Below are 10123 nucleotides of genomic sequence, written 5' to 3' on the forward strand. Positions count from 1 at the left end.
CGATTTTCCAGGTGTTGTGTGTCTCAGTTCCCCTGGCTAGGAAAAGGGATTCCCTTCCCCCTTGCGCTTCCCAGGTGAGGCGATGCCTCACCCTGCTTCAGCTCTCGCTGGTCGGGCTGCAGCAGCTGACCAGCACCAATTGTCCAGCACTCCCTAGTGAGATGAACCCAGTACCTCAGTTGAAAATGCAGAAATCACCGGTCTTCTGTGTCGCTCACGCTGGGAGTTGGAGACTGGAGCTGTTCCTATTCAGCCATCTTGCTCTGCCCCCTCATTGAGCAGTTTTCTAACACTGTTTATGTTTAGCATGCGAAGGGATATTCAAGAGTACTTTGAAGCTTTTGGTGAAAACGAAAGTATGTTCAGAAAGAAACTGGAGAGAAGCTTTCCGAGTAACAGTTTTTATGTGTGCATTCCACTCACAGGGTTGTACCTCTCTTCTCATACAGCACTGGGGAAACCCTTTCGGTGAAACTGTTCTGTGATATGTGTATTCATCTTACATAGACAAAACTTTCTTCACATGATGCAGCGTGGAAATTCTGTCATGGATGGATCCCCAAAGGGTGGTTCAGGAGCTCATTGAGGATTATGGTGAAAAAGCAAATATCGTCAGAAAAAAACTGGAAAGAAGCTTTCTGTGAATCTAGTTTTTGCTATGTTTATTCATCCCACATAGATAAAAATTCCTTATATTACACATTTTCGAAACTCCGTCATGAATGGATCTTCAAACACATATTCGTGAGCACATTCAGGCCTATGTTTAACAAGGAAATATCTTCAGATAAAAACTGGGGAGAAGCTTTCTAAGAAAATTGCTTCATGATGTGTGTATTCACCTTATAGAGTTAAACCATTCTTTGGATTGAGCAGTTTGAAATCACTGTTTCTGTTAAATCTGAGGAAAGACATTGGGGAATGCTCTTTAGAATAAGGAGAAAGAAACATACCCAGACAAAAACCAGGAGGAAGCTTTCTGTGAAACTGTTATGTGTCATGTGAATTCTTCTCGCTCTGTTAAACTTCTGTTTTAATTGAGCAGTTTTCTAACACTGTTTATGTTTAGCGTGTGAAGGGATATTTGGGAGTGCTTTGACACTTATAGTGAAAAAGGAAATATGTTAAGATAGAAACTTTCTGATGAACTGCTTTGTGACGTGTGCATTCCACTCACAGTGTTATACCTCTCTTCTCATAGAGCATCGGGAAAATCCTTTTGGAGAAAAAGGTACCAAGGGACGTTCGGGGCTTATTGACGCCTATGGTGAAAAGGGAAATAGCCTCAGACAAATACTGGAGAAAAGCTTTTAGTGAAACTGCTCTGTGATATGAGTATTCATCTCATATAGATAAAGCTTTCTTTACACGACACAGCTTGGAATCTCTGTCATGGACTGATCCGCAAAGGGATGTTAGTAAGCACATTCAGGACTATGGTGAAAAAGGAAGTATCTTCAGATAAAAACTGGAAAGAAGCTTTCTGTAAATCTGCTTTTTGCTATGTTTATTCATCTCACATAGATAAAACCTTCCTTATATTATGCAGTTTGGAAACTCCATCATGGACGAATCCGTGAAGGGACATTCGGGAACAAATTAAGGCATATGGTGAAAAATTAAATATCTTCAGATAAAAACTGGTGTAAAGCTTTCTGAGAAACTGCTTTGTGATGCGTGCATTCTACTCAGTGAGTCATACATCTTTTCTCATAAGGCAGTGTTTGAACACTGTTCCTGTAATACCGAAAATGTGACATTTCTTGGCACATTGAAGACTATGGCAAAAAGTGAAGTATCCTCAGATAAAACCCAGAAAGAAGCATTCCACGAACCTGCTCTCTGATATGTGCATTCATTTCACAGTGTTAAAGTTTACTCTACATTGTCCAGTTCGGAATCTTTGTCTTTGAGGAATCTGCTGAGGGATATTTAGTGACGCCCAGAGACTCTTGGTGAGCAATGACATGTACTCCGATGAAAACTGGAGAGAAGCTTTCTGAGCAACTGCTTTGTGTATTCATCTATGAGATGTGTGTTTTCATCTCATAGAGTTAAACCATTGTTTGGATTGAGCAGTTTGAAATCATTGTTTCCGTGGAATCTGAGAAAGTACATTTGGGGATGCTCTTTAGAATAAGAGAAAGAAACGTCCTCAGATAAAAACCAGAAGGAAGCTTTCTGTGAAACTGCTATGGGTCGTGTGAATTTCCTCTTGCTCAATTAAGCTTCTCTTTTCATTGAGCAGTTTTCTAACACTCTTTGTGTTTAGTGTGCGAAGGGATATTCGGAGCACATTGAGGCTTACGGTGAAAAAGGAAATACGTTCAGATAGAAACTGGAGAGAAGCATTCCGAGGAACTGTTTGTGGTGGGTGCATTCCACTCACAGTGTTATCCCTCTCTTCTCATACAACATGGGGAAACACTTTTGGAGAAAAAGGTATCAAGCTATATTCCTTAGCATATTGACGCCAAAGGTGAAAACGAAAATAGCCTCAGACAAAAACTGGAAAGAAGCTTTCTGTGAAACTGCTCTGTGAGATGTGTATGCATCTCACATAGATAAAGCTTTCTTTACATTACACAGCTTGGAAACTGTCATGGAAGGATCCACGAAGGGACATTTGGAATCATATTCAAGACTATGGTGAAAAAGGAAATATCTTCAGATAAAAACTGGAAAGAAACTTTTGGTGAATCTGCTTTTTGCTATGTTTATTCGTCTTGCATAAATGAAGCTTTGTTTACATTATGCAGCTAATGTGTGTATTCATCTCCTAGCGTTACATCATTCCTTGGATTCAGCAGTTTGAAATAACTATTTCTGTGGAATGTGAGAAAAGACATTTGGGAATGATTTTTAGAATATGCTGAAAAAGAAATACCCTTAGAAAAACCAGAAGGAAGCTTTCTGGGAAACTGCTCTGTGTCGTGTGAATTCCACTTGCAAAATTCATCTTGTCTTTTCATTGAGCAGTATTCTAGCACTGTTTTTGTTTGGTCTGCGAAGAGATATTTGTTAGCATTTTGAGGTTTTTGGTGATAGATTAAATATCTTCAGATAGGAACTGGAGAAAAACTTTCCAAAGAGTTGCTTTGTGACATGTGCATTCCACTCACAGAGTTATACCTTTCTTTGCTTAGAGGACTGGGAAATACCTTTTCGAGAGAAAGTTACCAAGAGACATTCGAGAGTATATGGATGGCTATCGTGAAAAAGGAAATATCCTCAGACAAAAACTGGAAAGAAGCTTTCTGTGAAACTGCTTTGTGATAGATATGTCTATTCATCTCATATAGATAAAACTTTCTTTCTATTACACAGCTTTGAAACTCCATCATGGACGGATCCACAAAAGGACATTCAGGAGCACATTCAGGCCTATGGTGTAAAAGGAAATATCTTCAGATAAAACCTGGAGAAAAGATTTTTGAGAAACAGCCTTGTGATGTATGCATTCCACTCAGGGAGTTATACCTCTTTTCTCATAAGGCAGTGTTTGACCTCCGTTCCTGTAAAAATGAAAAAGTGATATTTAGGAATGCATTGAGGACTATGGCAAAAAGTGAACTATCCATAAAACCTAGAAAGAAGCATTTCAAGAAACTACTCTCCCTTACGTGCATTCATGTCACAGAGTTAAAGATTACTCTACATTACCGTGTTTGGAAACTCTGTCTTTGAGGAATTTGCGAAGGGATATTAAGTGGCACCCAGAGGCCTGTGGTGAGCAAGGAAACGTCTTCCTATGAAAACTGCAGAAATGCTGTCTGAGAAACTGCTTTGTGATGTGTGTATTCGTCTCAGAGACTTAAACCATTTTGGGTTTGAGCAGTTTGAAATCACTATTTCTGTGAAATCTGAGGAAGGATATTTGTGAACACTCTTTAGAATATGGAGAAAGAAATATCCTAAGATGAAAAATACAAGGAAACTCTCTGTGAAACTGCTCTGCTTCACGTGAGTTCCACTCTCACAGTTCAGCATCTCTTTACACTGAGCAGTATTCTAACACTGTGTTTAGTCTGTGAAGGGATATTCAGTAGCTCTTTTAAGCTTATGATCAACGGAAATATCTTCAGATAGAAACTGGAGAGAAGCTTTTTGAGGAGCTGCATGTGACATGTGCATTCCACTCACAGAATTATACCGTTCTTCTCATAGAGGATTGGGGAATCCCTTTTGGAGAAAAAGCTACCAAGGGACATTCGGCAGTATATGGACGACTACGGTGAAAAAGGAAATATCCTCAGACAAAAACTGGAAACAAGCTTTGTGTGAAACTGCTTCATGACAGATATGTTTATTCATCACACATAGATAAAACTTTGCTTATATTACACATCTTGGAAACGCTGTCATTGATGGATATGCGAAGGGACATTCGGGAGCACATTCTGGCTTATGGTGAAAAAGGAAATAGCTTCAGATAAACACTTGAAAGATGCGTTCTGTGAATCTGCCTTTTGCAATGTTTATTCACCTCACATAGGTAAAGCTTTCTTTGGATTTCACAGCTTGGAAACTCCATCATGGATGGGTCTGCAAAGGAATGTTCGGGATCACATTCAAGTCTATTGTGAAAAAGGAAATATCTTCAGATAAAAACTGCAAAGAAGTGTTCTGTGAATCTATTTTTTGCTCCGTTTATTCATCTCACATAGAAAAAGCTTTCTTTACATTACGCAGCCTGGAAACTGTGTCATGGATGGATGCATGATGGGATATTCGGGATCAAATTCCGGCCTATGGTGAAAAAGGAAATCTCTTCATATAAAAACTGGAGAGAAGTTTTCTGAGAAACTGCTCTGTGATGTGTGCATTCAACTCCTGGAATTATACCTCTTTTCTCTTAAGGCAGTGTTTTAACACTATTTGTGTAAAACAAAAAAGTGATATTTCAGAGTGCATTGAGGACTGTGGTGAAAATTGAAATATCCTCAAATAAAATCCAGAGAGCACCATTGCAAGAAACTGCTCTCTGATATGTGCATTCATTTCACAGAGTTCAAGCTTACTCTACATTGCCCACTTCGAAAACTCAGTCTTTAAGGAATCTGTGAGGGGTATTAAGTGTTGCCCAGAGGCCTGTGGTGAGCAAGGAAATGCCTTCTGGTGAAAACTGTAGAGAAACTTTCTGAGCAACTGCTTTGTGATGTGTGTATTAATCTCAAAGAGTTAAAGCATTCTTTGGATTCAGCAGTGTGAAATCATTATTTCTGTAGAATCTGATGAAGGGCATTTTAGAATGCTCTATAGAATATGGAGGAAGAAATATCCTCAGATAAAAACCAGAAGGAAGCTTTCTGTGAAACTGCTATGTAACATGTGAATTCCTCTCACTCATTTAAGCATCTCTTTTCGTTGAGCAGTTTTTTAACATTGTTTATGTTTAGCATGCAAAGGGATATTCAGGAGTTCTTTGAAGCTTACGGTGAAAAAGGAAGTGTGTTCAGATAAAAACTGGAGAGAAGCTTTCCGAGGAATAGATTTTGACGTGTGTATTCCACTCTCAGTGCTTTACCTCTCTTCTCATACAGCATCGAGGAAACCCTTTTAGAGAAACAGGTACCATGGGAAATTCAGGAGCATATGGTGAAAAGTGAAATCGCCTCACACAAAAACTGGAAAGAATCTTTCTGTGAAACTGCTCTGTGATATGTGTATTCATGCCACATAGTTAAAGCTTTCTTTATATTACACAGCAGGAAAACTCTGTCATGGACGGATACACAAAGGGACATTCGGGAGCACATACTGGACTATGGTGAAAAAGGAAATATCTTCAGATAAAAACTGGAAAGAAGCTTTCTGTAAATCTACTTTTTGCTATGTTTATTCATCTCACAAAGATGAAGCTTTCTTTACATTACTCAGCTTGGAAACTCCGTCATGGAGGAACTGCAAACGGACTTAGGGAGCACATTCAGGCCTATGGTGAAAAAGGAAATATATTCAGATAAAAACCGGAGAGAAGCTTTCTGAGAAACTAATTTGTGATATGTGCATTCCACTCAGGGAGTTATTCCTCTTTTCTCATAAGGCAGTGTTTGAACACTGTTCCTGTAAAACTGAAAAAGTGATATTTTGGAACACATTTAAGACTATGGTGAAAAGTGAACTATCCTCAAATAAAACCCAGAAAGAACCATTCCAAGAAACTGCTCTCTGATATGTGCATTCACTTGACAGAATTAAAGCTTACTCTACATTGCTCAGTTTGCAAACTCTGTCTTTGTGGAATCTTCAAAGGGATATTAAGTGGCACCCGGAGGCCTGAGGTGAGCAAGGAAATGTCTTCCGTTCAAAACTGGAGAAAAGCTTACTGAACAACTGCTTTGGGAAGTGTGTTTTCATCTCATAGAGTTAAACCATTATTTGGAATGAGCAGTTTGAAAGTACTGTTTCTGTGAAATCTAAGGAAGAATATTGGGGAACTCTCTTTAAAATATCCTGAAACACTGCTTAAAATATGGAGAAAGAAATATCTTCAGATATAAACCAAAAGGAAGTTTTCTGTTAAACTGCTATGTGTTATGTGCACTCTACTCACAGAGTTATACTTTCCTTCTCATAGAGGATTGGGGAATTCCTTTTGGAGAAAAAGCTACCAGGGGACATTCGGGAGTATATGGACAGCAATGGTGAAAAAGGAAATATCCTCAGACAAAAACCAGAAAGAAGATTTCTGTGAAACTGTTCTGTGATAGATATGTTTATTCTTCTCACATAGATAAAGCTTTCTTTCTACAATGCAGTTTGAAAACTCCGTCATGTTCGGATAGGCGAAGGGACATTCTGCAACACATTCAGGCCTATGGTGAAAAGGGAAATATCTTCAGAAAAAAACTCGGGAGAGGCTTTCTGAGAAACTCCTTTGTGATGTGTGCATTCTACTCAGGGAGTTATACCTCTTTTCTCATAAGGCAGTGTTTGAACACTGTACCTGTAAAACCGAAAACGTAATATTTCGAAGCACATGGGAGACTATGGCGAAAGGTGAAATATCCTGAAATAAAACCCAGAGAGAAGCGTTCCAAGAAATTGCTTTCTGACATGTGCATTCATTTCAGAGAGTTAAAGCTTCCTCTACATTTCCCAGTTTGGAAAGTCTGTCTTTGAGGATTCTGCGAAAGGATATAAAGTGGTGACCAGAGGCCTGTGGTGAGCAAGGAAATGTCTTCTGTTGAAAACTGGAGAGAAGCTTTATGAACAACTGCTTTGTGATGTGTGTATTCATCTCATAGAGTTAAATCATTCTTTGGATTCAGCAGTTTGAAATCACTCTTTCTGTGGAACCAGAGAAAGGACATTTGGGAATGGTCTTAAGAATATGCTGAAAAAGAAATACCCTCCGATAAAAATCAGAAGGAAGCTTTCTGTGAAACTTCTCTGTGTCCTGTGAATTCCACTCACACAGTTAAGTTTCTGTTTTCATTGAGCAATATTCTAACACTGTTTTAGTTTAGTCAGCTAAGGGATACTTGGGAACGCTGTGAGACTTATGGAGAAAACGGAAATATCTTCAGATAGAAACTGGAGAGAAGATTTCCGAAGAGCTGCTATGTGACGTATGCATTACACACACAGAGTTATACTTTTCTTCTCATAGAGGATTGGAGAATCTCCTTTGGAGAAAACACTACCAGGGGACATTCAGGAGTATATGGACGGCTATGGTGAAAAAGGAAATATCCTCAGACAAAAACTGGAAAGAGGCTTTTTGTGAAACTGCTTTGTGATAGATATGTTTATTAATCTCACATAGATAAAACTATCTTTCTGTTACGCAGTTTTGAAACGCCATCATGGACGGATTCACAAAGGGATATTCGGAAGCACTTTCAGGCCTGTGGTGAAATAGGAAATGTCTTCACATAAAAACTGAAGAGAAGCTTTCTGAGAAACTGCTTCATGATGTGTGCATTCCACCCAGGGAGTTTTACCTCTTTTCTCATAAGGCAGTGTTTGACCATTGTCCCTGTAAAACCAAAAAAGTGATATTTCAGAGCGCATTAAAGATTACGGCGAAAAGTGAAATATCCTCAAATAAAACCCAGAGACAAGCGTTCTAAGAAACTGCTCTCTGACATGTGCATTCATTTCAGAGAGTTACAGCTTAGTCTACATTTCCCAGTTGGGAAAGTCTGTCTTTGAGGATTCTGCGAAGGGATATTAAGTGGTGATCGGAGGCCTGTGACGAACAAGGATGTCTTCTGTTGAAAACTGGAGAAAAGCTTTCTGTAAAACTGCTTTTTGATGTATGTATTCATCTCATAGAGTTAAATCATTCTTTGGATTGAGCAGTTTGAAATCACTCTTTCTGTGGAACCTGAGAAAGGACATTTTGGAACGCTATTAAGAATATGCTGAAAAAGAAATACCCTCTGATAAAAACAAGAAGAAAACTTTCTGTGAAACTGCTCTATGTCATGTGAATTCCACTAGCACAATTAACCTATTCTTCTCATTGAGCAGTATTCTAACACTGTTTTACTTTAGTCTGTGAAGGGATATTCGGGGGCACTTTGAGGTTTATGGTGAAAACGGAAATATTTTCAAACACAAACTGCAAAGAAGCTTTCCGAGGAGGTTCTTTGTGATGTGTGCACTCCTCTCACAGAGTTATATCTTTCTTCTCCTAGATCATTGAGGAATCTCTTTTGGAGAAAAAACTACCATGAGACATTCGAGAGTATATGGATCACTATGGTTAAAAAGGAAATATCATCAGACAAAAACTGGAAAGAAACTTTCTGTGAAACTGCTTTGTGATAGATATGCGTATTGATCTCACATAGATAAAACCTTTTTATATTACGCAGTTAGGAAACTCCATCATGGATGGATCCGTGAAGGAACATTCGGGAGCACATTCAGGCCTATGGTGAAAAAGGAAATATCCTCAGATAAAAACAGGAGAGAAACTCTGAGAAACTGCTTTGTAATGTGAGCATTCCACTTAGGTAGTTATAACTCTTTTCTCATAAGACAGTGTTTGAACACTGTTCCTGTAAAACCGAAAAAGTGATATTTCAGAGTGCTTTAAAGACTATGGCCAAAAGTGAACTATCCTCAAATAAAACCGAGAAAGAAGCGTTCTAAGAAAATGCTCTCTAATATGTGCATTTATTTCACATAGATAAAGCTTACCCTACGTTGCCCAGTTTGGAAACTCTCTCTTGAGGAATCTGCGAAGGGATATTAATTGGCATCCGGAGACCTGTGGTGAACAAGGAAATTTCTTCCATTGTAAACTGGAGAGACACTATCTGAGCAACTGCTTTATGATATGTGTATTCATCCCATAGAATTAAACCATTCTTTGGATTGAGCAGTTTGAAATCACTGTTTCTATGGAATCTGAGGAAGGACATTTGGGAATGCACCTTAAAATATGGAGAAAGAAATATCCTCAGATAAAAACAAGAAGGAAGCTTTCTGTGAAACTGCTATGTGTTGTGTGAATGCCTCTCGCTCAGTTAAGTTCTCTTTTCATTGAGCAGTTCTCTAACACTATTTATGTTTAGCATTCGAAGGGATATTCAGAAACGCTTTGAGACTTATTGTAAAAAAGGAAATATGTTCAGATAGAAACTGGAGTGAAGCTTTAAGAGGAACTGCTTCGTGACGTGTGCATTCCACTCACAGTGTTATACCTCTCTTCTCATACAGCATCGGGGAAACCTTTTTGGAGGGAAAGGTATCAAGGGATATACAGGGGTATATTGATGAATATGGTGAAAAAGAAAATAGCCTCAGACTAAAATTGGAAAGAAGCTTTCTGTGAAACTGCTCTGTGATATGTGTATTCTTCTCATATAGATAAAGCTTTCTTTACATTATGCAGGTTGGAAACTCTGCAACTGATCTCTGACATGTGCATTCATTTCACAGAGTTAAAGTTTACTCTACATTGCCCAGTTTGGAAACTCTGTCTTTGAGGAATCTGCAATGGGATATTATGTGGCTCCCAGAAGCATGTGGTAAGCGAGGAAATGTCTTCCCTTGAAAACTGAAGAGAAGCTTTTTGAGCAGCTGCTTTGTGATGTGTATATTGTTCTCATAGAGTTTAATCATTATATGGATTAAAGAGTTTGAAATCACTGTTTCTTGGAAT

Source organism: Mandrillus leucophaeus, unplaced genomic scaffold (genome assembly GCF_000951045.1).
Source record: "Mandrillus leucophaeus isolate KB7577 unplaced genomic scaffold, Mleu.le_1.0 Scaffold998, whole genome shotgun sequence".
NCBI lineage: Eukaryota > Metazoa > Chordata > Mammalia > Primates > Cercopithecidae > Mandrillus > Mandrillus leucophaeus.